Source organism: Nuphar pumila, chromosome 7 (genome assembly GCF_984573655.1).
Source record: "Nuphar pumila chromosome 7, dmNupPumi1.hap1.1, whole genome shotgun sequence".
Lineage (NCBI taxonomy): Eukaryota > Viridiplantae > Streptophyta > Magnoliopsida > Nymphaeales > Nymphaeaceae > Nuphar > Nuphar pumila.
The window spans coordinates 89756558-89784446 of NC_143255.1; positions in this window are offsets into that span (position 1 = coordinate 89756558).

Here is a 27889-nt window from a genome sequence, read left to right on the forward strand (position 1 = left end):
GTTTAGAAAAAAAAGAAGAATTTGGCAAAACTGTATGGGTGGCCGAGGCGCTAGTCTATTGTCGCTTCGTGCTTATGCAGTAGACTGCGGTGGCATGACCTCTTGTCTTGTAACCAGACAACCAGCAGGGTGCACCGCATTGTTGGTGCACCTATTTCATGGCCGCATTGGATTTGTAGCATGCCAATGACTTGTCGCAACACAACAACCATCTCAAAAATATATATTTATATATATATATATATATTTATATATATACATATGATAAAACATTTTGAGAAGATAAAGGGGCTCAGTACAATCTTATAAGAAAATAATTTCTCAAAATTGCAAAACGTCAATGGTATATGTATTCTTGTTCTATTTGACACTCTAAAGAAAAATACAAATTTGAATGGTTTTGGCAATCATAGTGTACACAGACACACTTTTGCAAAAGTTGCACATTGTACTATTTGTTTCTGAAATGAATGTTTATCTCAGTCCTGAGTGGTAAATGCCGATTATACTTGTTATTTTTCCTACAAATGAAATGTGTGTTACATTTGAGATTCACTATTATGCACTTACTCAGAGTAGGTCTGAAACTCATGGATGCACACATACATTGGTTGACAAAAACTCACTGCAGTACACATGTTTATATAGCGTGACAATTTTTATTAAATACTTGTGAATAGAATGTTATATGTTGATGAAGGTGGCAAGTGAATGAGATATCCTTGACGTATTCATGTTGCGCATAGTTTTGTATGTTGTTGAAATATGAAGGTTGCAACCAATGTTTCAATGCATGAACCGTCTGTTGTTAAATGCATATTTTTGTTATAATTGCACAAATAAGAAAAACTACAAGAGCATGATGGTGCAAACATGAAACTGAGCAGGCAAAACTCTTATAGTGCCATATGGGCACTTATGATGCTAAGTGATTTGCATATAAATTGAATTGTGATTGCATGTTATGACTGTGTCTGGTGTCGGTTGATCTATTCTTGTTCTACAAAAAATTTGCATAATAAATGATGTTTTCAATGCTATGATCATGTGAAAGCTCAAAACCGAGCTTGCGGTCTTGCGGGACCATTGTAGTGTCATACAAGCACTTATGAAAAGTTGTACTTGAGACATGCCTTATGAGTACATGGTCAGTGGGGTACGAAACGTACACCCGAGATCATAAATGAAACATTAAAATGTTGTAAGTATAAGTACTCGGCTCATAGTTGAGCCAAAATTCTAAGAAATTATGCTTGGTGCCTATTGGGCATTCGATGGGTAATGTGCATACACTGAGATCACCCCGAGTATGGGTTGGGATTTTGAAAATCCCCTGTGGTGCAATGACTTGCACAAAAACATAAATAAGAACGAAAAATATGCACACATAACCTAAATGTGGGATTCTGGGTATACCTGAAAGACGGTATATGTTACTGGTTTCCCGAGATAATGGGTATACCTAAAAATGGTATATGTTACTAGTTTCCTAGGGCTCTGGGTATACCTGAAAGACGGTGTATGTTACCGGACCCAAGGTCTACCTTGGAGAGGGTAGATGGTACAAGCTCTGTGGGATAGTTTCGTTTTTGTGAGAGCTAGGCATCTCACCCAGTCCCTCACCCAGTCCCTAGTCCTCAGAGTTAGGAGATCAGGACTACCAATGCATCCTAGGTGGTAGATCCAAGTCTTCTGTAGAAGTTACTGGGTGCATCCTAATTTCTAGTTCTAGTTCTAGCCATTGGGGTTTACTCTCTTGGTCACTGTAAGGTCCACAATAAATTTTGAGGTAATATTGCGCGAATTGTGTTGTAGTTGGAAATTTCTTGTTTAATTTACACTCTTTCGTATTTATACCTTTGTGAAGATACGAGTCGAAAATCACGTAAGTTTACAATAAATAGCAATTGAGGGAAATCTATGATGAATTAACCTCTGAAATTTTTAGGGCAAGTTTATATAATACGTATATTTGGGTTGTCCCCAAATTTGAGGCCCAAATGATGGAAAACCCCCGTCAGTGCATGTGATTTACGGGAGATCGCTTAGTGATTTAGCGAAGGCCCAAATGAGAGCCATTTCGTATGAAGAGGAGATCTTTATCTTGATTAGGCTTTGAAATGCTAATTACATTAAAAATATAAAATAAAAATAAATATACATGATGAAGAACATTTAAAAGGCATTTAATAAAAAAATTATAAAAAAGTTATTCTTCTTTTGTTGGTCAAGGGTCGACCAAGCCTATGGTTGTCCACTTAGGACGGCTTTGGACGACCATGGCCATGAGACCAGCTGGTCAAGTTGACCAGCTGGGAGGATGGTAGTTTAATAAAAGGGTTAAAAATGAAATTCAAGGGAGGGCCACGATTGGCCCTACCCAAATTAAGAACAAACAAAAAAAAACTAAAAAGAAAAAAATAATTAGGAAGAGAGGAAGGGTGGTCGACCATCCTCTCTTGAGAGATGCGTGTTGCCATAATGACTTTGGAAAAAGTCATTGGCCTTGGGATTCAAGGAAATCCTAAGGGCTCTTCCCAAGAGGAGGAGTCAAAAAGAGGCTTGAGACACCTCATTGGGTGCATGGGGCGACAGCCCCATGACACCCTTGAAAGTTTTGAAAGGCTTTTTCAAATCCTCAACGCCGGTTGGAGGAGCTGGGCGGCAGTGGGAAACCGTGACCCACTCCCAGCCTCTCATCTTGGAGGAGTAATCCCCACTATTCATCTCACCTACCCACCCTTTAAGAGCTTCTTTGGAAAAAACGAGAGCCCAAAGGGGGGGGGGGGGGGGGGCGATTTTCTTTTCCTTGAAACTCTTTCTCTCTCTCACATTCTCTCTTCTCTCAAACTCTCCAGCTCCTTCTAACCGTGTGGTGTGACTCATCCACCATTTGGAGAGAGGCCTTGCAGCCGTGACCTCCATTCTTATACCGGACTTGCGAGGTGAAGATTCAATATACATGTATCTTCCTCATTTCTTGTTCTTTGCTTTTAGAAATTCAAGAAAAAGTTGAACTATGAAATCGTGAGGTCTATGCATCCATGTATGCATACCTCACCGGTGGATTTAGTAGTGTCATGCTTCTTTTAATCCTATATGGTAAATGTTTCTTTTTTTTTTAGACGCATGAAGGTGCTCCCAATGCATGGTCGTTGCCTTGTGCGGTTCATTGTTTGTGTTGGTTCCTACAATCCCTATTGTTTCACTTAGGCTTTGTGCGGCAGTTTTCAAAAAAAAAATGGACGAAAACTTTGCATTTTTTCAGTCATGGCTTACAATGGTTTCTAGTTGGAAATCACCAATACTTCTTCCTCTTAGATTCCTTCTTCTTTTTCTTTTCTTCTTTCTTTTGTAATATGTTTTTTTTGTTTATCTACTGGTCCTGTTCTTGGTTGCTGTTTGGGGCAGGTCTGCCCCTGTGCATGGTGAACCTTGCTAGGTACACTTTGGACCGAGTTGGGCTCGTCTAGGTGCACCCAGACCCTCGGTGCTTTCACTTAGCGTGAGTCTGGTTGCTGGTTGCAACAACCAGCGACCAAACTAGCTCGTCGTTTTGATGTGCTGGGTACAGACCCAATCCCAAAGGATTTGGGACTGGTACGACCTATTGGACATCTTGACCAGGGCCACAGAGTGGCCTGGGTCCCATTTTGGGGAAGAAGGGCCTTCGGTCCATCTGTTTTACTTGGCGCGTCGGGTCACCCGGGGCCAAGGGCACCAGGGTTAGCCAGGTCATCGGGGGACATGGGTCGCAGACCAGTATGTCTGGTCTGAACCAAGGGTTCAGACCAAAACCCTTTAAGCTTTCTTGGGTCCGGTCCCAGGGACCAGACTCCGGTCCCAGCGTGATCAACTCAACCTTGATCCCAAGGCAGTCACCTAGTGGCGAGCTGCTGTAATTTTTTTTGTTAGCCGCTGAACCTTTTTGGGGATTGGTCTGAACTGTGGGTTCAGACCTTTCTTTCTAGCTACTGCGTGGTCTGGTCTGAGGGACCAGACCTATGACAGGTCTTCCCCCCCCCCCCCTTGCTCGGAGTCGTGGAGTCTACCGGATGCTAGTCATTTTGGTGGCCCGATTCGGGCTCACCCAACTCATTGTAGAGTTTGGTCTAAACTGTGGGTTCAGACCAGGACTCTTATCAGACCTAGCGGTCTGGTCCGGAAGACCAGACCTGCAATCACGTAGCCCCTTGCAATAGAATTTGCAATAGGCTACCGGGTGCCAATTGCACCTGGGTTCCTTTGCTGTTTAGGTGCCCTATTAGGCGGCTGTCACCTTCGATGACTACTTGCTCAGATTTAGTCGTTGGGTATGGCCAAACAATAGCTTTGGTCTGGTCCCAATGACCAGACCCGAATTCCCCTTCTTTGCCCCACACCATTTTGCAAACCATTTAGGGTTTAAGATGGTATGGATCGCGGTTGCCGCGAGTCGGCTTGCACACACATGTATAGGGATGCACATACTAGTGTAACGTTGTAAACACCCCAAATTTTCACCCTCATCCAGTGTTTATATAATTTATGTGTCATTGCATATCATTGCATGCATTCGACATACCATTTCATTGCATTGCATTGCATGTCATTACATCTCATTTTTGAGATCCAGCACTCCTGTTTTCAAAATATTTAATCCAGATTCGAGTTTTAAAACTTTTTTTTCAAAATCAATTTTAAAACATGGGTTTTTAATCAACATTTTGTCATTTACCAACTCCCAGGACCTTATATTTGGAAGTGTTTTTCTCATAAAACAATCTGGATTCATTTTAAACTCAACTTTCAACTGATTTCAATTCTCAGATGAGACCCATTTAGGTGGTGTCACTTCTGGATTCCTTTATTTATCAAAAGTCTCAAAAATTTTAGAGTCCTAGTTGAATCAGGTTTCTGTATTTTCATCCATTTGAATCTTTTCAAAACTCTATTCTGATTTTAAACCAGTTGTGGTCATATTCTTACCCATTCTCGTCATTTTGTCCAAAACTTTAGAATCTTAGTCCAATAAGGACTCTTTTTCCAGAATCCTAGTTGGATCAGGACTCTTTTTCTAGAGTCCTAGTCGGATTAGAACTCTACTTTTTATTACCTTTTCTACCTATTTTTGGAGAAAACCTTTCAAAATCTTCCGTTTTGGCCAAAATCCCAGAGTCCTAGTTGGATTACGACTCTTCTTCAAGAATCCCAGTCGGATTAGGACTTTTCGTCAGAATTCCAGTCGAACTAGGACTATGTCCTTCATTGTTATTTTTACCTGTTTTCAACCAAATCTTTCAAAATGAGTCAAAAACTCAGAGTTTTAGTCAAAATAGAACTCTGTTCAGAGAGTCCTAGTTGGATCAGGACTCTGATCTTGATTTCAATTTTGAGAGAATCTTGCAAAAATCTTTCCATCTATCAAAACTGCTACACTTTTATCAAAGAATTTCAAAATTTTGGAATTTTATCCCAGAGTCCTGATAGAATCAAGACTCTGCCTCAGAGTCCTGATCGAATCAGGATTCTATCCAAAGTTTGTTTTCTCACTCCATTTTCACTGATTTTCAAAATTTCTGTTTAAATTTCATCATTTGCTTATCAAAAAACTAAAAAATCTTAGAGTTCTGATCGAATCAGAACTCTTTCTTAGAGTCCTAATCAGATCAGGACTCTGAATCAAAACTTCAATTTTATCCTGTTTTTAACTATTTTTTAAAGATTCTCTCATTTGTTTTCTCAGAAAATCCAAAAATCTAAGAGTCCTAGTTCAATTAGGACTCTGTCCCCAGAGTCTCAGTTGAATCCGAACTCTATTTTATTTCAATATTTATTATTGTTTTCACTGTTTTCACAAGTTCTTTCATCTGTTTTTTTGAAAATACCAAAAAAATCTAGAGTTTCAGTATGATCAGGACTCTGTTCGAGAGTCCTAATCCAGTCAGGAGTCTATTCTAGAGTCTGTTTTTACTTCTATTTTTACTCTTTTTTATTTGTTTTCAAAAATTAGTTCACTTTGCAAAGTCCAAATTGATTCAGGACTCTATTTCAGAGTTTTGATTGAGTTAAGACTCTAACCCTGACTGTATTTTCTGACTTATTTTACCAACTCTGATAAAATCTTTCAAAAACTTCTTTATTTGGCTTTTAAAATTATAAAACCTCATAGTCCTAAAAAGTCAGGACTCTAGCCCAGAGTTCCAGTTCGATTAGAACTCTATTTTCAAAAACTTTGAATTTCAATTATTGATTTTAACCCCTTTTTAAAGCCATTTTCAATATTTATTTCAAATTTTCAAAACTCTAAACCTAAATTTTTTTATAAAAACCCATAGGGCGGTCGACCTCCCTATCTCTTTCCTTTGGATTTCTTGGAGCTTCTCTTTTCTCTCTAGCCCTTCCTCTTTCTTCCATTGAAGCGGCAACCTTAAGGTAAATTTTTCATTAACTTTTAAGTTTTTTTAATGCTTTTTCATGTTTTAACACCAATTTCACCATTGGCGCCTCCCCTTTCATGGAATAAACCATGGAATCACCATCAAGAACCTCAAGATCAGTCCAAGAAGATGATCTAACTCTGTTTTACTATTTTTTCAGGGATTCTAATCCGTTAGAATCGTTTATTACATTGTTTTTCATGTTCTTAACCAAGAAAACATGGGATTTATCTGTTAAATGGATTAAATCCATGATTTCAAAGGTAAAAATTAATTCCAGCCATAGATTCCCTGTGTTTTATTTATTTTTTTAGTATATTAATGTTATTACATGTGTTCCAACATTGAAATTAATTTCGTTTTACTGTTTAAATAATTTTTTTATTGTTTTCATTGATTAAACCATGTTTTATTAGGGTTTCTTAGATTTCTGTATATTTTAATTTTAGATCTGTAGAAAACATGTTAGTTCATATTAAAATACTCATTGGAAATTGCTGATTTTTTTATATGTGACACACTAATATGTCAGTGAACTACTGTAAAAAAATCAGACGTTTTGGGATTCAGGAATATTGTTAATAAAATACAAAGTCAAGTCAAGATTTCTGTTGATTAAAATCATTGTTTAAATTCAAGCATAAATTGCAGATGTGTTATTTATTTCATCTGATACCCGATTCAAGATCCGTAAAGTGCAGTGGTTTTGTGTTGATGTGATCTATTTACTGTAAAATTTTCATAATTTGTTTATTCTGTTTGGTATTTTTCTTCTGTCAGAAAGTCGGATCCATATTTTAAAACTCGTTATGATTTATAAAAACCTTAATCTAACTTGTACTGATCATAGATCTCAAACCGTAGATCAAATTCATGATCTGTAAAAAAATAAGTTCATTAGTTTTTTGTCTATTGTTCACTTATGAAATTTTAGAATTTTTTGATTAGGTATGATATTTATTTCTGTATTTACAACTGTAAGTACCTGTTTTAATCAATTTTAGATTTTTTATATTTAAGTCCAGATTGTCGGAAGGATATCTCCCTCATCGGAGATGATTTTTCAAATCTGTAAAAAGGAGATTATCTGTGTTTATGTCTAGTTTACCTCTGTAAAATTTTATAAATTTTTATGGTGGATTGACCCCTGATTCGGGTCTAACACTGAAACTGGTATGTGACCATGGGTAAAAATAACATATTTTAGGGTTTAATGCAATTTTTGAATTGGAATAATGTCAAAAATATATTTTTATGGTTCCAATCTGTTTTTAGGGTAATAAAAAGTGCAGATACCGATTTGTATCATTTTTAAAATCCATTTGGTGCTTGAATCAATCAAATTGCAAAATAGGGTACCCGTAGGATCCCGAAACACTGCTAAAATCATGATTTTTATGATATTTCTTGATTTTCGTGTATAAGTTCATATTTTTAGGGTTTTTTATGTTTAGAATCATATTAGGATGCTTCATGGTCGATTTTATGTTTATTTTAATCCTAAATCCAAAGTTTTACAAAAATTTATTTCAAAAAACCCTGATTTCAAGGCCATAGTCTTGCTATCAGGGGCATTTTGGTCATTTGACTTCAATTTCGAAATTCTAAACCCTAATTTTCATATTTTTAATCATATCATGTCATCTTATATTTGATTTATCCTTATTTGAATTTCAAAACTTGCATTTTACAAAATATCTTTCTGAAAACCTTATTTTCAAGGCCATAGTCTTGCTATCAGGGGTATTTTGGTCATTTTGACCCTAATTTCAAATTTTCAAATCTCATTTTCATTATTTCTTCTATTTTATTTCACACTTCATTACGTTTATATCAGGGAATCATAAAAAAAAGGCTTATATCTAGCAGAATCTAGTAATTTCCAGATATTACTAGATAAATCTAGAAAAACCAACATATCTTCACTAACAAGTTTTCTAGTTTTGCAGGGATATTGAAGACTTTACTTTCCTTTAATTTCCTGTATTTAAATTCAATTAGTGATGTAAATTGTAATTAAATTTGGAATAAGAATTTCAATTTCTGCATAGAATAGGATGCAATGCATATAGTTTGATTCTGCAACTTTTAATATCTGATGAATGCATCATTCATGCATATTTTTTTTATAAATCCACCATGTTTTACACGAATGACACGTGCACTAGCTCTTATGGAGTTGACAAACTCGGTGGAATTCGTATTTATGGCCATAGTCAGAATACGAATGAGACCCACATTTGTGATCTTCGTATTAGCCACATTCTGCCTACACTCTTAGGCTAACTTCAAAATGCACTGTTGTTAACACCCCAAATTTTCACTCACCTTCCTGTTATCTCCACCAATCATCACATTTCAGTTCTCCAAAATCAATAAAGGGCAAAATGGTCATTTTCTGAGATTGGACCTTGCAGAAAGTCCAAAATTTTATTCTCAAGTCTCAAAATTTCTCTATTTAGGCTCAGAAATATCTTCAAAGTGCAGATTTTCAAAATCTTATTCTTGACAAGAAACTAGAATTTCCAATTCCTGATTCAGAGTAGCATTTCCTGAAACATGTCTTTGCATAGCATTGCATGACCATTTCACATCATTTCACCGCACAACATGTCATTTTCAGATCCATAACTCCTGATTTCCAAAATTATTGATCCAGATTCGAGTTTTAAATATTTCAAAAGTGATTTCAAATCCCTGGGCTTTTCAAAATAGTCAGTTTCCCTCGTCTTAACCCCCAGGACTCCGAATTACAAAAGTTTCCTCAGGAAAACAATCTGGATATTTTGATATTGATTTTAAAAGTTCGTGAGTTGGAAAGAAGGGGACACAATTTTAAATTTAGAAGACCTTATTTCAAACTTTTGCAAAAGGGCTTTGAATTTCTCTGCATCTTGTTATTTTGCCCTGAAGGACCATTTTCTTCTAAGATTTGAAATCAAGCCAATTTTTACTTCGTACTTTTTAACTAGCCCACTATTATAAAAATCCCAAAAAGAATTTATTCATTTTGAATTTTCTTTTATTTCAAATAAATGATGTGGGACCCACCCTGAAATGGTGTCACACTTAAATTCTCAAGTATTTCTCTTATTTTCAAACAGTGCCCATCCGGAGGTGGCACCAATTTATAAAACCCTTTCTTTAAATTTTCAATTCTATTTATTTTAATAAAATAATCAGTGGGCCCACACATAGGTGGTGCCTCACTAAAGCTCACTGCAAAGAAAAACAAATAAAAATTTGTTTTTTTTATTTCAAAAAGAGTTTTCTTAAACCGGCTGAGGTAGCACCACCTTAAAAAGAAAAAAAGAAAGAAAAAAAAACCTTTTTACTTACTCTTTCATGTTTTTACTTTTCCCCCAATTGGAGCCATTGTGAAGCCGCAAGAAAGGGTTCACTTTACCTAAACCTTAGGTAAAGTGAATCAGAGTTTTTCAAAAAAACAGAGGGTCGTCCCCTTCCAAAACAGTGATTTTTCAAAACTTTTCAAAAAATTCAGTTTAAGATTTTCAAAAGTTAGTTCGAGAGCCTCATAGAGGCTCCGATCTTTAAAAAGGCTTGGATCGCAAGAAGAGGGGGGCAGATTTCTTTTATTCCCATCTCTTGAACACCTCTGAGAGTCTTGCAGTTTTTGGAGTCTCTCTTGGCAAGAATCCCCAATCTGTGAGTTTTCTAGACCCTATCCCTCAATCCCCCTTATCGCCTCTTTTCCTCTCGGCTAGTAGGAGGTCGAACCATGACGGCTTCTTTCCCCCCCCCCCCCCCCTATTGGCTGAAATCCCCTTTCGATTACCCTTCTTCCTTCCTTCCAGCAGGAGAGGAACCCACGACTCCAACTCCTCTACCCCTCGAATCCCTATTGTTTTCTTGTTCATTCCCATTTACCATTCGCGGTCCTTCTTCAAGCCAGGGATCAAAGAACTCCAGCAAACCTTTAAGGTATAAAATAAAAATCCAAAGAAGAAGCTATCTTCCTGTTGCTGGTCCTCAGCATTTGGCCTCCCATTCTCAATAAATCAGTCTTCAAGAGGTGACACCTGAAAGGCATCCAGTTTACAAAATCAGGTAAGAAGCTTTCCTATATTTGCTACTCTGCTACTTAAATATGGTATTCGTATTATGCATATGTGGTAAATCCATCCTTTTGGTTAATATGATTTACCTTCATGTCTGTTCATGCATTAAGGATCGAGGATGCCTCTCAATGGTACCATCGATCCCACAAAAGGTAAGTTTTAGTTGCATTTGGGCCCAATTTGTTTTCAAGATTATAAACTCTGCAAAACAATAGCTGTTTTTTTTTTTTCCTTCAACAAAGGTCTTCAGGTTCATATCCACGCCATTCTCCACCGCATGTCAAGGACTTCATCAAGGTGGTCGAAAATCATTTTGCAGAAAATCCAATATTAATAACATTTGCATTCCCATTTTACTTAAATTATGTGTTAATCCAGAGCAGTTTTCTCATTCAAAACAATGGATTTGGTGGAGATTTTCCAAGTGGAGCGTTGAGTTCACCTAACTTCCTTACCTCGCACAGTTTTCTACATGCCCATATGATGTTGAAAGGATTTCTGCATATCTTGGCGTCAAACAAGACCCAGAAGGGTTCATCGTATAGTGAAGGGTGCCCTTGACATAGGAACTACATCTCATGTTATTATTAACTCTCATTTTGTTCTTTAGGACATTCCATTCCCTTCTGTGTTAACTGCAAAAGAATTATCTTCTGTTGTTCTTCACTATCATAAGCATATAGTTTACCCCTGCATCTTAGTTGTTGATGTTTCATGTTGGGAATCTATTATTTGTATGTTATCAGTCTGTTGACAAGAGATTCTGGAATGGCTATAAGGTCATCCTGATTGATGGCAAAAACACCTGAAGATGTTATGTGAAACCAAGGTGCACTGAATAGTCATAATTTTTTTTTTGCAGAAGCAAAAGTTGCTAATCCATTTTACTGTTCTGTGTATGATTGATTAGCAGAATCAATCTGTTATGATCGATGTGTCAATGAATCGGTTGTATAGCTCTAAATGATTTTTGAAATTCCACTAGAAGGGGGGTGAATAGTGAAATACGATGCAAGTTGATATAATAAAAAATAAAGCAATAAGGCACAACACAATAAACACAGGATTTATACTGGTTCGGTCAAAACCCTGACCTACATCCAGTCCCCAAGCAAACCACTTGAGTTTTCCACTATAACATCCGAGTCACCGGATAAATAGTACAACACCCTCTTCCTCAGAGGTCTTCTTCTCTCAACAGAGAAGGGGCATACCAGCTTCCACAGAGGTCTTCTTCTCTCAACAGAGAAGGACAACACCATCTTTCACAGAGGTCTTCTTCTCTCAACAGAGAGGGGCAACACCCTCTTTCACAGAGGTCTACTTCTTTCAACAAAGAAGGAATACAGTGAATAACAGAAAGTTACAATACTTCCTATAGAACCTTCAGGATGATATGAATGCACGAATGAAGGATTCTCAGAATGTTCTGTTTGTCACTCAGAAGATACTCTATGTCAAAGAGTTATTTTTGACTTTTTTTCTTTCTTTTTCTAGGCTCTCTTTCAAATATCGAATAGGTATTTTTCTCGCTGTAAGCTCACTTGTCTATTCCATTTCCTTCTGTTTGAATAGTTCATTTTAGTGTGTTTTTATAGCTTAAAAAATAGTCGTTAGCCTTTTTGAAATCGTAGCCTTTTTGAGATGTGAAATATCATGTCATTTCAAAAAACACCTTTAGAGGAATTCGAGAAAGTCTTCTTTCCATAAAAGTAAAATATAGGGTACACTAGTCGTTGTAATATTTTAGTTAATACATATTTTATGTAAAAAGTTTATTTCTAAAAATAGTACATTGAACGTTGGATTATAGGTTGTCATGTGGTTTTGTATTTATCCTAATTAATGATTTGTGGTACATAGGTACTTCTTTACTTTAAATGAATATAAGTACAATGAATGCTTTGAGATATTTATTTGTACATAGTCGTGTCAAGTGTTTTCTTTATGTTTTGTTTTTCAAAGTCTACAGAGAGAATGAAGACTACAAGTTAGTCGACATTCTTGAGAAGGATATTTAACAAGGATTCTTTACAGAAGGTATTTAATGCTATACAAAAGAGAATGATGACTTTAAGTAAGTCGACATTCTATGAGTTTGTAAAAAGGTAACTAGAGTCTTTTTCAAAACAAATTATATTTGGTTTCTTTTGTGTAGCCGATTTCATGTTTTGTCTTTTTCCTATATTTGAAATCATTTCTTTAAAGAAGGTAACTAGAGTCTTTTCAAAACATATTATATTTGTTTTCTTTGTGTAGTCGATTTCATGTTTTGTCTTTTTCCTATATTTGAAATCATTTCTTTAAAGAATGTAACTAGAGTCTTTTCAAAACATATTATATTTGTTTTCTTTGTGTAGTCGATTTCATGCTTTGTCTTTTTCCTATATTTGAAATCATTTCTTTTCATGTTATCTTGTATATGATATAAGGTACAATTATTACATTTTGAAATCATGTCAAAATACCTTTTTCATAAAGGGTTGTAAGAAGGTACAATTATTTGTTTTCAAAAAGGAGCTTTTTGAAACTATCGTATACTTTTATGAGATAGCTTTTATGAGTGAGTATGTAATATGCAATATGCATCCTTCTGAAGGTTCTGTTACAAATGACTCTAAAGAAGAAGAAAATCTTCAACTTGAGGAAGCCGATCTCTTTAGAAGGTCTTTAGGAGTGCATGGCTCAACAAGCTTTTTCTTCAAGGAGTATGATTGCATCATAGTTGTACTTGAACAAGAGGTCTCCATCCTTTTTGAGTGAGATATCCTTGCATCAAATACTCGTTAGATATATGGCAAAACATATCCAGTCATTATATAACATTTTTCAAGAAGACATATTATCATATCATATGAAATTAAATAAGACAGTGTATCAAATTATGTGACATCAAAACAGAGTTTCTCAATATTCTCCTCCTTTTTGATAATGACAAAATATGCTCCCCCTGTCAAAAAGACATTATGCATAGAAATAATATTATCATAAAATATTGAAAAATATTTAAAAAGAGAGTATTTCTCCAATAATGGAGATAGGTTTTCTCCCCCTTTGTCATAGACAAAAAGGAAGGGATCAGAGTATCAGAGTTATTACAGACCAAAAGTGATTAAAAGTTATTACAGTCCAAAAAAAATACAGCTAGTACAGTCTAAAAGATAAGTTGTTGGATGTTGGAGCATCTTCATCAGATCCGGGCAGGTGCAGGGACCTGAGATTGAAGGAAGTAGCATCGAGGACTTGAGAGGGATGGAGGATAACTTCGTTTTGAAGGGGTACTTTGAAGTATTTTAATATGGGAGTTATAAAACACCCGAAAAGAAGAGGCTGGAATTTTTGATAACGAATAAAAAGGTCGAAAAGAATGTTGGACCAATTTATCGGAGTAGAAGAAAAAATTGCGTAAAGAAGGAGAGAGATTTTTCTTGGTACTAATCCCTTGCGTGGAGGCTTGGGATAGATATTGTGGAGAAGAATCTGGGCAAGAAGTTGAGCATGAGGTTGGAGATTCCTCATGTGCCAGGGAAGTTGTGAGCAGTTGGTGCAGAGAAGAATTTTTCGAAGTACCGACCGTTCGAGTGGTACTATGTTGTCTAGGTTTATGCCGGTGGAAGGAAGATTAAGAATTTTGCCTAATGAGGAAGCATGAAAGGACATCCGGTGTCTGCGGACTTTGGTGGTGATGGTAGTTTGTTCATGATTAGAAGAAAAATTTGTGTAGAAGAGTCGGACGAGTTGGGGATAGTAAGCAGCTTGGGATGAAGATCCTAGTAAGTGTTTGAGTTCGGGGAGAGATCTGTCTAGGTCAAATAATACGAAGTCGTTGTAGTTAACTAATTTACCTTCATGAATTGGTCGAGAACAAAGGGAGTTGTAGAAGTGAAATAGATCGGGATCCCTTAGGTCGGCGGCAGTGATTGCAGTGTTTGAGGAGGAAGCCATGGCAAGGGCTTAGAAAGAACGAGCAAGAGAGAAGATCTTGGAAGGAGTAAGGGTTTGTAAGAGAATAGAAAAAATCGTGGGAGAGAGATATGAATCAATCTAATAAATAGAAGAAGAAAAATAATGGTGATAAGAAATGAATGACATTGGAAGTGAAGGATTTTTAGATTTTAGTGGAAAGAGGAAATGCGTGAGTTGTAAAATAAGAGACTTGTGAATGACAGATCAAATCAATTTCGGAAGATAGTATATTATATTAGTGAAGATATTAAGAAGGGCATAGTTTCAAAATAATTGTTTCTATATATGTAACAAATTTTCTATGGGCAATCTTGTTGGATAGTGAGAAGAGTCATGAATTGAGTATGGAGTGTCATATTTTTTGTGAAGATCATGAAGAATAGAGAGTGAATAATGGCCTAATAAGAACAAACAACTTTTTTAAAGATTTATGTGAAAGCATTCCAAAATCGTGAAGAGGAAGTTTGGAATAGGACAAACATGAGAGTATGAGGAAATGCAATAATTTCTTATTTAAGAAGTGTATATTTTGATATACGTGAAAGGAAATAGGTCATAGGGTGATCATGTGATGTGTACTTTGAAAGATGTGACATTTTGAAAGAAAAGAATGACTTAAAAAATGTGTCATGATTAATGTGTCTTCACATTTGTAATTTTTATGAGTATACGTAAATATGAGAAGGACACACTTTGACTATGAATAGTGGTAAGAGAGATGATAAGACAAAAAGAGAAAGAGTCAAAAATATACTTAAAAAAAATATAAATTGATAAATGATGGATTAAAGAATGAGAATAGACATGGAGGAGTCGAATTCAAAAATAAAAAAAAATGTAATCGAGAGATGAAATGAGGAGACAAAAGATATTCATGAGTGAAGAGTAATAATTGCTTATATAAGAAATATTTTTATGGATATACATGGAAGGAGTAAGAGTAGTCATAGAGAAAAGTTAGATGACATATATGGATTTTCGAGTAGGGTAGGATAAATAAAAAAGTTCATGATTGATATGAGATAAAAGACATAAAGTATAGGTATGATTGACATGAAATAATGTTTATTTGATAAGCATATTTTTAAAGAAACTCGATTGGAGGAAGTTCATAAAGTTAAGTTTTAAACTAGTAAAGGAGTCAAAATCACGGATTGACAAGAATGGAGGCTCAATTCGTATGAGAGAGAGAGAGTACTAAAGGTACTAATGAGAATAATAAAAAAATGAAGGACAAGTTTTTTTTCGAATAATTTTTCATAAGAGGTGTGAAGGATGAACGGATGATAATAGATTATACTTAGGATATGATATAACAGATGATGTAGTAAGATTTTACGTGAAATACGACAACTTGATTTTGAAAAAGGTGGTGAAGAAAATAAGAAAGATAAACACTCGATTTATTTACCATAAATTTTAGTGAAGTGTCTTAATAGGAGGAAAGGAAGTCATGAAGATGGATATATCACTTGAAAAAATGACATAAGTGAGGAACACAATATCATGTTGAATCTCGGATAGCTTATCGTAAAAGAGGTTTTCACAAGAAGACAAAAGGTGTTATGAGATGAGTGATGTGGACAATGTCATGATAGCTTTTAATATAATTAGTTCTTATGGATATGAGTAAAAGGAGATAGGACAAGGAGTCATTATGGAGGTGTACTTGAAAGATGACAAGTTGAAAGACATAAAGAATGTGTCTTAAGAGTTTAGAGTATACGTGAATATGGAAACCTAGTTTGAAAAAAAATTGATAATAAAAAAAACTTTTAAAGTAAGATTTTAACAGAACTTATAAGAAGTATTATAATAAGTGTGATTAATTTATAAGTCACTTAGTTTGCATATTCCTAGTTCTCTTCTAATTCGTGTAAAGTCTTCATGTTTCAATGGTTTAGTGAATATGTCTGCTAACTATTGATTAGTGGGTATGAATTCGAGTTTAATTATGTTGTTTAAGACTTGTTCTCTTAAGAAGTGGTGTCTTATTTGAATGTGCTTAGTTCGTGAGTGTAAAATCGGATTCTTAGATAAGTTTATAGCACTAGTATTATCACAGAAAATAGTTGTATTTTCAAAATTTAAACAAAAATCTTTTAAGGTTTGTTTCATCCAGATAACTTGTGTACAGTCTAGGCTAGCAGAAATGTATTCGGCTTCAGTAGTTGATAAGGATACACAGTTTTGTTTCTTACTGAACCATGACACAAGTGAGTGCCCTAGCATATGACATGTCCCACTTGTGCTTTTTCTGTCAGATTTACTTCCAGCAAAGTCAGCATCACTGTATGAGATTAAATCAAATGTAGAGGATTTTGAATAGAATAATCCAAAATCAACTGTCTTTTAAATATCTCATTATTCTTTTTACAGCTTTAAGATGTGATTCTTTTGGATTAGACTGAAATCTAGCACACAAGCAAACACTGAACATAATATTTGGACGGCTAGTAGTTAAATATAGTAGTGATCCTATCATACCTCGGTATACCTTTGTATCCACAGACTTACCATCTTCATCTTTGTCCAAAACAGTAGTAGTGCTCATAGGAGTGGTTTTTGAAGCAGTTGAGTTCATGTTGAACCTCTTCAGAAGTTCACGAGCATACTTAGATTGATTGATGAAAACTCATCCTTGGTTTGCTTAATATGCAGTCCAAGAAAGTAGTTGAGTTCTCCCATCATAATCATTTTGAATTCCTTCTGCATGGACTTAGAAAATTCTTCACAGAGAGTGCTGTTAGTAGATCCAAAGATGATATCGTCTACATATATTTGAATAATTAGGGTATGATTATTTACTATTTTCACAAATAATGTCGAGTCTGCTTTACCTACAGAAAAACTAGTTTTTAATAGAAAAGTTTTGAGTCTATCATACCAAGCATGAGGTGCTTGTTTTAGGCCATATAAAGCACGTTTTAGTTTGAAAACATGATCTGGATATTGTTCGTTTTCAAATCCTGGAGGTTGTTTTACATAAACTTCTTCATTTATAAAACCATTTAAAAAGGTACTTTTAACATCCATTTGATATAATTTAAAATCCATATAGCTTGCATATGCTAAAAACATTCTAATAGATTCAAGTCTAGCAACAGGAGCAAATGTTTCATCAAAATCAATACCTTCCTCTTGGTTGTATCCTTGAGCTACTAGTCTGGCCTTGTTTCTTATAACATTACCTGTTTCATCTAGCTTGTTTCTGAAGATCCATCTTGTCCCAATGATCGGATGATCCTTTGGTCTTGGTACAAGATCCCAAACTTCATTCCTTTGGAATTGATTCAGTTCTTCAGTCATGGCTAGCATCCAGAACTCATCGATGATGGCTTCATCAATCTTCTTTGGTTCAAGTTGAGAAATGAATGCCATATTTGCAATCCGTTCTAGTTGAGCTCTAGTCTGAACCCCCTTTGTCAGTTCTCCCAAAATCTGCTTTTGAGGATGATCTTTGATATCGACAAATGTTCTTTGATGATCAGCTTCATTAGACTTAGCTGTGTTATCTAAAAATAAATCTGTACTTTCAACATCATCATCGTTAGTTTGCTTATGAACAGATTGATCAGTAGATTCACAGAAACTAACATGCATAGATTCTTCAATAGACTTAGAACTCTTATTGAAAACCCTGTATGCTTTACTATGACTTGAATATCCTAAAAATATGCCTTCAATAGATTTAGCATCAAATTGATCTAGGCTATCTTTTGTGTTTAGGATAAAACATTTACAACCAAAGACTTTGAAATAGTCTATTCTTGGAGTTCTGTCATAGAATAGTTCATAGGGAGTTTTATTTAATAAGGGTCTAATGAGAACTCTATTTGTTATGTAGCATGCAGTATTAAAAGCTTCTGCCCAAAAAGATTTAGCAAGATTATTGTGTTGGAGCATAGTTCTAGCAGATTCCTGAAGGGTTCTATTCTTTCTTTCTACTACACCATTTTGAGGTGCAGCTCTAGGAAAGGCAAAGTTATGAGAAATACCATGCAAGTTACAAAATTTTTCAAAAAGTTCATTTTCAAATTCTCCTCCATGGTCACTACGAATTTTAACAATAGAACAAGATTTTTCATTTTGTAATTTTTTATATAAAATTTCAAATTGACAAAACGTATCACTTTTGTTTTTCAAAAATTTTACCCAAGTAAATCTTGAGTAGTCATCTACAATGACAAAAACGTATTTATTGTGATTATGACTAGCTACTCTAGAAGGACCAAAGAGATCCAGGTGGAGAAGCTCTAGAGGTCTTTTGCTTGAAATGATATTTTTTTATTTAAAGGATGATTTAGACAGTTTTCCTAATTGACATGCATCACAAAAGTAATCCTTTTTAAAAGATATTTTGGGTAACCCACGTACTAACTTATCTTTAGCTAATTTAGACATGTACTTAAAATTGACATGACCCATTCTCATGTGCCATAGATGTTGAGAGTCATTATTAGCTATGATGCAATGTTCTGTGATGTTTTCTAGGTATAGTTCATATGTATTGTTTTTTCTTGTACCTTTTAAGATAATATTTTCGTTGGTGTCTGCTATAAGACAAGCATTATGATTAAAGCTAACATTATAACCTGTATCACACATTTGACTAATACTTAGAAGGTTATGTTTTAAGCCTTTAACCAGGAGAACGTCTTTGATAAGAGGTTTATCTATATTTCCAATATTACCAATACCTATTATCAAACCTTTGTTGTTATCTCCAAAGGTGACGGTTCCTCCTTTCTTTTTATGAAGAACAACAAAGAGGTCTGAATGTCCAGTCATGTGTTTTGAACATCCACTATCTAGAATCCATCTGTTCTTCTTGTTTGGAGCCTGCAAATCATTAAGTAAAATTTCTTTTTGGTACCCAATCGGGTCCCTTTTTGTTAGACTTTGGAACCCATATCCATTTGGATTTGGGTTTGTCTACAGCCTTAGAGGAGTTAAAAAAATTAAAATTATAATACTCCTTATTTGATTCAGACGAACTTTTCACAAAAGTGGTCTTTTGATTCATACAAGAAGGCTTATTGAAATGAGAGTAGCCAATACCATTTTTGTTGAAAGAGACTTTTTGAGAGGATAGGAGTTTATCCAAGTTCTCTTTTCCTTTAGTAAACTTGAAAACCGTTTTCATAAGGTTTTCAGTTTTACTTTTTAATTCTGAAATTTCTACTTGCAGATTTTTAGTCTTGAAGCTAGTAGATGAGATTTCAGAAGTAATAAGAAGATTCTTCTTTTGTAACTCAGAATTTTCAATACTGAGTTTTTCATTTTTCAAAAGGAGCTCTAGATTCTCAGATTTCAACTGTTTATTTTTTAGAATCGTTTTCCTTGATTCTTCAAAAAGTTCCTGAAAAGCATTTTGAAGATCTTCAAAGGAGAAATCAAGAGATTGACTTACAGAGCTTTCTGCCATGAAGCACATGTTGGCGGTTTCTGCTTCATCATCATTTGACTCTTCACTGGTGGATGGTTATGAATCATCCCATTGAGCATGCAGATCCTTTTTCTTGAAGAACCTTTTCTTTGGTTCCTCAGTCTTGGATTTTCTTTTGATAAGGGGACAGTCACGTCTCAGGTGACCTGGCTTATTACACTGGTAGCACATAGAATCTTCTTTTGGGTCTTTTCTTTCTTTGTGCTTATTTGGAAGCCAGTTCCTTCTCATAAAGCGCTGAAATTTTCTGGTGAGTAGCGCAATCTCAGTTTTTTTTCCTGAGTCTTCATCCTCATAAAGGGCTGGGAAGGCTAGAGTTTTCTTCAAAGGTTGTTCTTTTTCCCTTCTTTCCTTCATGTAGACTTCATATGCCATAAGATTTCCTATTAGATCGTCCTGGGAAAGTTTGGATAAATCTTGAGCTTCTTCAATAGCAGTAGTCTTTTTCTCCCAATCAGTTGTGAGAGATCTCAAGATTTTCTTCACCTTTTATGTCTGAGAGTGGGTTACACCCAGAGATTTCAGATCGTTGGTGATGTTGGTGAATCTGGTGAACATCTCTGTGATGGGTTCATCTTTGTTCATTTTAAACAACTCATATTTTCTAACAAGAGATGAGATTTTGGCTTCTTTCACTTTGTTGGTTCCTTCATGAATAACCTCCAAAGAATGCCAAATATCATATGCAGATTCACATACAGATATTCTAGTGAATTCATTCTGATCGATGGCCCAATATAAGGCATTCATAGCCTTTGCATTTAGGTTTGCCATTTTCTTTTCTTCATCAGACCATAAGTTATAGTCTGCGGAAGGAGATGTGTATGGATGCTCAACAATTTTCCATACAACAAAATCTATGGATTTGAGAAATATAGTCATTCTGCACTTCCAGTATCCATAGTTGGAGCCATTGAAGAAAGGAGGACGAGATGCGTATTGACCTTCAATATCACGAGCATAAGAGGTAGATGTCATATATGCTGGAAGACTTGTTATGTCGAAACCAGCAAACCTGCTCTGATACCAAATGAAATTCCACTAGAGGGGGGGTGAATAGTGAAATACGATGCAAGTTGATATAATAAAAAATAAAGCAAAAATGCACAACACAATAAACACAGGATTTATACTGGTTCGGTCAAAACCCGGACCTACATCCAGTCCCCAAGCAAACCACTTGAGCTTTCCACTATAACATCCGAGTCACCGGATAAATAGTACAACACCCTCTTCCTCAGAGGTCTTCTTCTCTCAACAAAGAAGGGGCACACCCTCTTCCACAGAGGTCTTCTTCTCTCAACAGAGAAGGACAACACCCTCTTTCACAGAGGTCTTCTTCTCTCAACAGAGAAGGGCAACACCCTCTTTCACAGAGGTTTACTTCTTTCAACAAAGAAGGAATACAGTGAATAACAGAAAGTTACAATACTTCCTATAGAACCATCAGGATGATATGAATGCACGAATGAAGGATTCTCAGAATGTTCTGTTTGTCACTCAGAAGATACTCTTTGTCAAAGTGTTATTTTTGACTTTTTCTCTTTCTTTTTCTCTTTCTTTTTCTAGGCTCTCTTTCAAATATCGAATAGGTATTTTTCTCGTTGTAAGCTCACTTGTCTATTCCATTTCCTTCTGTTTGAATAGTTCATTTTAGTGTATTTTTATAGCTTAAAAAATAGTCGTTGGCTTTTTTGAAATCGTAGCCTTTTTGAGATGTGAAATGTCATGTCATTTCAAAAAACATATTTAGAGGAATTCGAGAAAGCCTTCTTTCCATAAAAGTAAAATATAGGGTACACTAGTCGTTGTAATATTTTAGTTAATACATATTTTATGTAAAAAGTTTATTTCTTACAATAGTACATTGAACGTTGGATTATAGGTTGTCATGTGGTTTTGTCTTTATCCTAATTAATGATTTGTGATACATAGGTACTTCTTTACTTTAAATGAGTGTAAGTACAATGAGTGCTTTGAGATATTTATTTGTACATAGTCATGTCAAGTGTTTTCTTTATGTTGTGTTTTTCAAAGTCTACAGAGAGAATGAAGACTACAAGTTAGTCGACATTCTTGAGAAGGATATTTAACAAGGATTCTTTACAGAAGGTATTCAATGCTATACAAAAGAGAATGATGACTTTAAGTAAGTCGACATTCTATGAGTTTGTAAAAAGGTAACTAGAGTCTTTTTAAAACAAATTATATTTGGTTTCTTTTGTGTAGCCGATTTCATGTTTTGTCTTTTTCCTATATTTGAAATCATTTCTTTAAAGAAGGTAACTAGAGTCTTTTCAAAACATATTATATTTGTTTTCTTTGTGTAGTCGATTTCATGTTTTGTCTTTTTCCTATATTTGAAATCATTTCTTTAAAGAAGGTAACTAGAGTCTTTTCAAAACATATTATATTTGTTTTCTTTGTGTAGTCGATTTCATGTTTTGTCTTTTTCCTATATTTGAAAGCATTTCTTTTCATGTTGTCTTGTATATGATATAAGGTATAATTATTACATTTTGAAATCATGTCAAAATACCTTTTTCATAAAGGGTTGTAAGAAGGTACAATTATTTGTTTTCAAAAAGGAGCTTTTTGAAACTATCGTATACTTTTATGAGTGAGTATGTAATATGCAATATGCATCCTTCTGAAGGTTCTGTTACAAATGACTCTAAAGAAGAAGAAAATCTTCAACTTGAGGAAGCCGATCTCTTTAGAAGGTCTTTAGGAGTGCATGGCTCAACAAGCTTTTTCTTCAAGGAGTATGATTGCATCATAGTTGTACTTGAACAAGAGGTCTCCATCCTTTTTGAGTGAGATATCCTTGCATTAAATACTCGTTAGATATATGGCAAAACATATCCAGTCATTATATAATATTTTTCAAGAAGACATATTATCATATCATATGAAATTAAATAAGACAGTGTATTAAATTATGTGACATCAAAACAGAGTTTCTCAATATTCTCCTCCTTTTTGATAATGACAAAATATGCTCTCCCTGTCAAAAAGACATTATGCATAGAAATAATATTATCATAAAATATTGAAAAATGTTTAAAAAGAGAGTATTTCTCCAATAATGGAGATAGGTTTTCTCCCCCTTTGTCATAGACAAAAAGGAAGGGATCAGAGTATCAGAGTTATTACAGACCAAAAGTGATTAAAAGTTATTACAGTCCAAAAAAAATACAGCTAGTACAGTCTAAAAGATAAGTTGTTGGATGTTGGAGCATCTTCATCAGATCCGGGCAGGTGCAGGGACCTGAGATTGAAGGAAGTAGCATCGAGGACTTGAGAGGGATGGAGGATAACTTCGTTTTGAAGGGGTACTTTGAAGTATTTTAATATGGGAGTTATAAAACACCCGAAAAGAAGAGGCTGGAATTTTTGATAACGAATAAAAAGGTCGAAAAGAATGTTGGACCAATTTATCGGAGTAGAAGAAAAAATTGCGTAAAGAAGGAGAGAGATTTTTCTTGGTACTAATCCCTTGCGTGGAGGCTTGGGATAGATATTGTGGAGAAGAATCTGGGCAAGAAGTTGAGCATGAGGTTGGAGATTCCTCATGTGCCAGGGAAGTTGTGAGCAGTTGGTGCAGAGAAGAATTTTTCGAAGTACCGACCGTTCGAGTGGTACTATGTTGTCTAGGTTTATGCCGGTGGAAGGAAGATTAAGAATTTTGCCTAATGAGGAAGCATGAAAGGACATCCGGTGTCCGCGGACTTTGGTGGTGATGGTAGTTTGTTCATGATTAGAAGAAAAATTTGTGTAGAAGAGTCAGACGAGTTGGGGATAGTAAGCAGCTTGGGATGAAGATCCTAGTAAGTGTTTGAGTTCGGGGAGAGATCTGTCTAGGTCAAATAATACGAAGTCGTTGTAGTTAACTAATTTACCTTCATGAATTGGTCGAGAACAAAGGGAGTTGTAGAAGTGAAATAGATCGGGATCCCTTAGGTCGGCGGCAGTGATTGCAGTGTTTGAGGAGGAAGCCATGGCAAGGGCTTAGAAAGAACGAGCAAGAGAGAAGATCTTGGAAGGAGTAAGGGTTTGTAAGAGAATAGAAAAAATCGTGGGAGAGAGATATGAATCAATCTAATAAATAGAAGAAGAAAAATAATGGTGATAAGAAATGAATGACATTGGAAGTGAAGGATTTTTAGATTTTAGTGGAAAGAGGAAATGCGTGAGTTGTAAAATAAGAGACTTGTGAATGACAGATCAAATCAATTTCGGAAGATAGTATATTATATTAGTGAAGATATTAAGAAGGGCATAGTTTCAAAATAATTGTTTCTATATATGTAACAAATTTTCTATGGGCAATCTTGTTGGATAGTGAGAAGAGTCATGAATTGAGTATGGAGTGTCATATTTTTTGTGAAGATCATGAAGAATAGAGAGTGAATAATGGCCTAATAAGAACAAACAACTTTTTTAAAGATTTATGTGAAAGCATTCCAAAATCGTGAAGAGGAAGTTTGGAATAGGACAAACATGAGAGTATGAGGAAATGCAATAATTTCTTATTTAAGAAGTGTATATTTTGATATACGTGAAAGAAAATAGGTCATAGGGTGATCATGTGATGTGTACTTTGAAAGATGTGACATTTTGAAAGAAAAGAATGACTTAAAAAATGTGTCATGATTAATGTGTCTTCACATTTGTAATTTTTATGAGTATACGTAAATATGAGAAGGACACACTTTGACTATGAATAGTGGTAAGAGAGATGATAAGACAAAAAGAGAAAGAGTCAAAAATATACTTAAAAAAAATATAAATTGATAAATGATGGATTAAAGAATGAGAATAGACATGGAGGAGTCAAATTCAAAAATAAAAAAAAATGTAATCGAGAGATGAAATGAGGAGACAAAAGATATTCATGAGTGAAGAGTAATAATTGCTTATATAAGAAATATTTTTATGGATATACATGGAAGGAGTAAGAGTAGTCATAGAGAAAAGTTAGATGACATATATGGATTTTCGAGTAGGGTAGGATAAATAAAAAAGTTCATGATTGATATGAGATAAAAGACATAAAGTATAGGTATGATTGACATGAAATAATGTTTATTTGATAAGCATATTTTTAAAGAAACTCGATTGGAGGAAGTTCATAAAGTTAAGTTTTAAACTAGTAAAGGAGTCAAAATCACGGATTGACAAGAATGGAGGCTCAATTCGTATGAGAGAGAGAGAGTACTAAAGGTACTAATGAGAATAATAAAAAAATGAAGGACAAGTTTTTTTTCGAATAATTTTTCATAAGAGGTGTGAAGGATGAACGGATGATAATAGATTATACTTAGGATATGATATAACAGATGATGTAGTAAGATTTTACGTGAAATACGACAACTTGATTTTGAAAAAGGTGGTGAAGAAAATAAGAAAGATAAACACTCGATTTATTTACCATAAATTTTAGTGAAGTGTCTTAATAGGAGGAAAGGAAGTCATGAAGATGGATATATCACTTGAAAAAATGACATAAGTGAGGAACACAATATCATGTTGAATCTCGGATAGCTTATCGTAAGAGAGGTTTTCACAAGAAGACAAAAGGTGTTATGAGATGAGTGATGTGGACAATGTCATGATAGCTTTTAATATAATTAGTTCTTATGGATATGAGTAAAAGGAGATAGGACAAGGAGTCATTATGGAGGTGTACTTGAAAGATGACAAGTTGAAAGACATAAAGAATGTGTCTTAAGAGTTTAGAGTATACGTGAATATGGAAACCTAGTTTGAAAAAAAATTGATAATAAAAAAAACTTTTAAAGTAAGATTTTAACAGAACTTATAAGAAGTATTATAATAAGTGTGATTAATTTATAAGTCACTTAGTTTGCATATTCCTAGTTCTCTTCTAATTCGTGTAAAGTCTTCATGTTTCAATGGTTTAGTGAATATGTATGCTAACTATTGATTAGTGGGTATGAATTCGAGTTTAATTATGTTGTTTAAGACTTGTTCTCTTAAGAAGTGGTGTCTTATTTGAATGTGCTTAGTTCGTGAGTGTAAAATCGGATTCTTAGATAAGTTTATAGCACTAGTATTATCACAGAAAATAGTTGTATTTTCAAAATTTAAACAAAAATCTTTTAAGGTTTGTTTCATCCAGATAACTTGTGTACAGTCTAGGCTAGCAGCAATGTATTCGGCTTCAGTAGTTGATAAGGATACACAGTTTTGTTTCTTACTGAACCATGACACAAGTGAGTGCCCTAGCATATGACATGTCCCACTTGTGCTTTTTCTGTTAGATTTACTTCCAGCAAAGTCAGCATCACTGTATGAGATTAAATCAAATGTAGAGGATTTTGAATAGAATAATCCAAAATCAACTGTGTCTTTTAAATATCTCATTATTCTTTTTACAGCTTTAAGATGTGATTCTTTTGGATTAGACTGAAATCTAGCACACAAGCAAACACTGAACATAATATCTGGACGGCTAGCAGTTAAATATAGTAGTGATCCTATCATACCTCGGTATACCTTTGTATCCACAGACTTACCATCTTCATCTTTGTCCAAAACAGTAGTAGTGCTCATAGGAGTGGTTTTTGAAGCAGTTGAGTTCATGTTGAACCTCTTCAGAAGTTCACGAGCATACTTAGATTGATTGATGAAAACTCATCATTGGTTTGCTTAATATGCAGTCCAAGAAAGTAGTTGAGTTCTCCCATCATAATCATTTCGAATTCCTTCTGCATGGACTTAGAAAATTCTTCACAGAGAGTGCTGTTAGTAGATCCAAAGATGATATCGTCTACATATATTTGAATAATTAAGGTATGATTATTTACTATTTTCACAAATAATGTCGAGTCTGCTTTACCTACAGAAAAACTAGTTTTTAATAGAAAAGTTTTGAGTCTATCATACCAAGCACGAGGTGCTTGTTTTAGGCCATATAAAGCACGTTTTAGTTTGAAAACATGATCTGGATATTGTTCATTTTCAAATCCTGGAGGTTGTTTTACATAAACTTCTTCATTTATAAAACCATTTAAAAAGGCACTTTTAACATCCATTTGATATAATTTAAAATCCATATAGCTTGCATATGCTAAAAACATTCTAATAGATTCAAGTCTAGCAACAGGAGCAAATGTTTCATCAAAATCAATACCTTCCTCTTGGTTGTATCCTTGAGCTACTAGTCTGGCCTTGTTTCTTATAACATTACCTATTTCATCTAGCTTGTTTCTGAAGATCCATCTTGTCCCAATGATCGGATGATCCTTTGGTCTTGGTACAAGATCCCAAACTTCATTCCTTTGGAATTGATTCAGTTCTTCAGTCATGGCTAGCATCCAGAACTCATCGATGATGGCTTCATCAATCTTCTTTGGTTCAAGTTGAGAAATGAATGCCATATTTGCAATCCGTTCTAGTTGAGCTCTAGTCTGAACCCCCTTTGTCAGTTCTCCCAAAATCTGCTTTTGAGGATGATCTTTGATATCGACAAATGTTCTTTGATGATCAGCTTCATTAGACTTAGCTGTGTTATCTAAAAATAAATCTGTACTTTCAACATCATCATCGTTAGTTTGCTTATGAACAGATTGATCAGTAGATTCACAGAAACTAACATGCATAGATTCTTCAATAGACTTAGAACTCTTATTGAAAACCCTGTATGCTTTACTATGACTTGAATATCCTAAAAATATGCCTTCAATAGATTTAGCATCAAATTGATCTAGGCTATCTTTTGTGTTTAGGATAAAACATTTACAACCAAAGACTTTGAAATAGTCTATTCTTGGAGTTCTGTCATAGAATAGTTCATAGGGAGTTTTATTTAATAAGGGTCTAATGAGAACTCTATTTGTTATGTAGCATGCAGTATTAAAAGCTTCTGCCCAAAAAGATTTAGCAAGATTATTGTGTTGGAGCATAGTTCTAGCAGATTCCTGAAGGGTTCTATTCTTTCTTTCTACTAC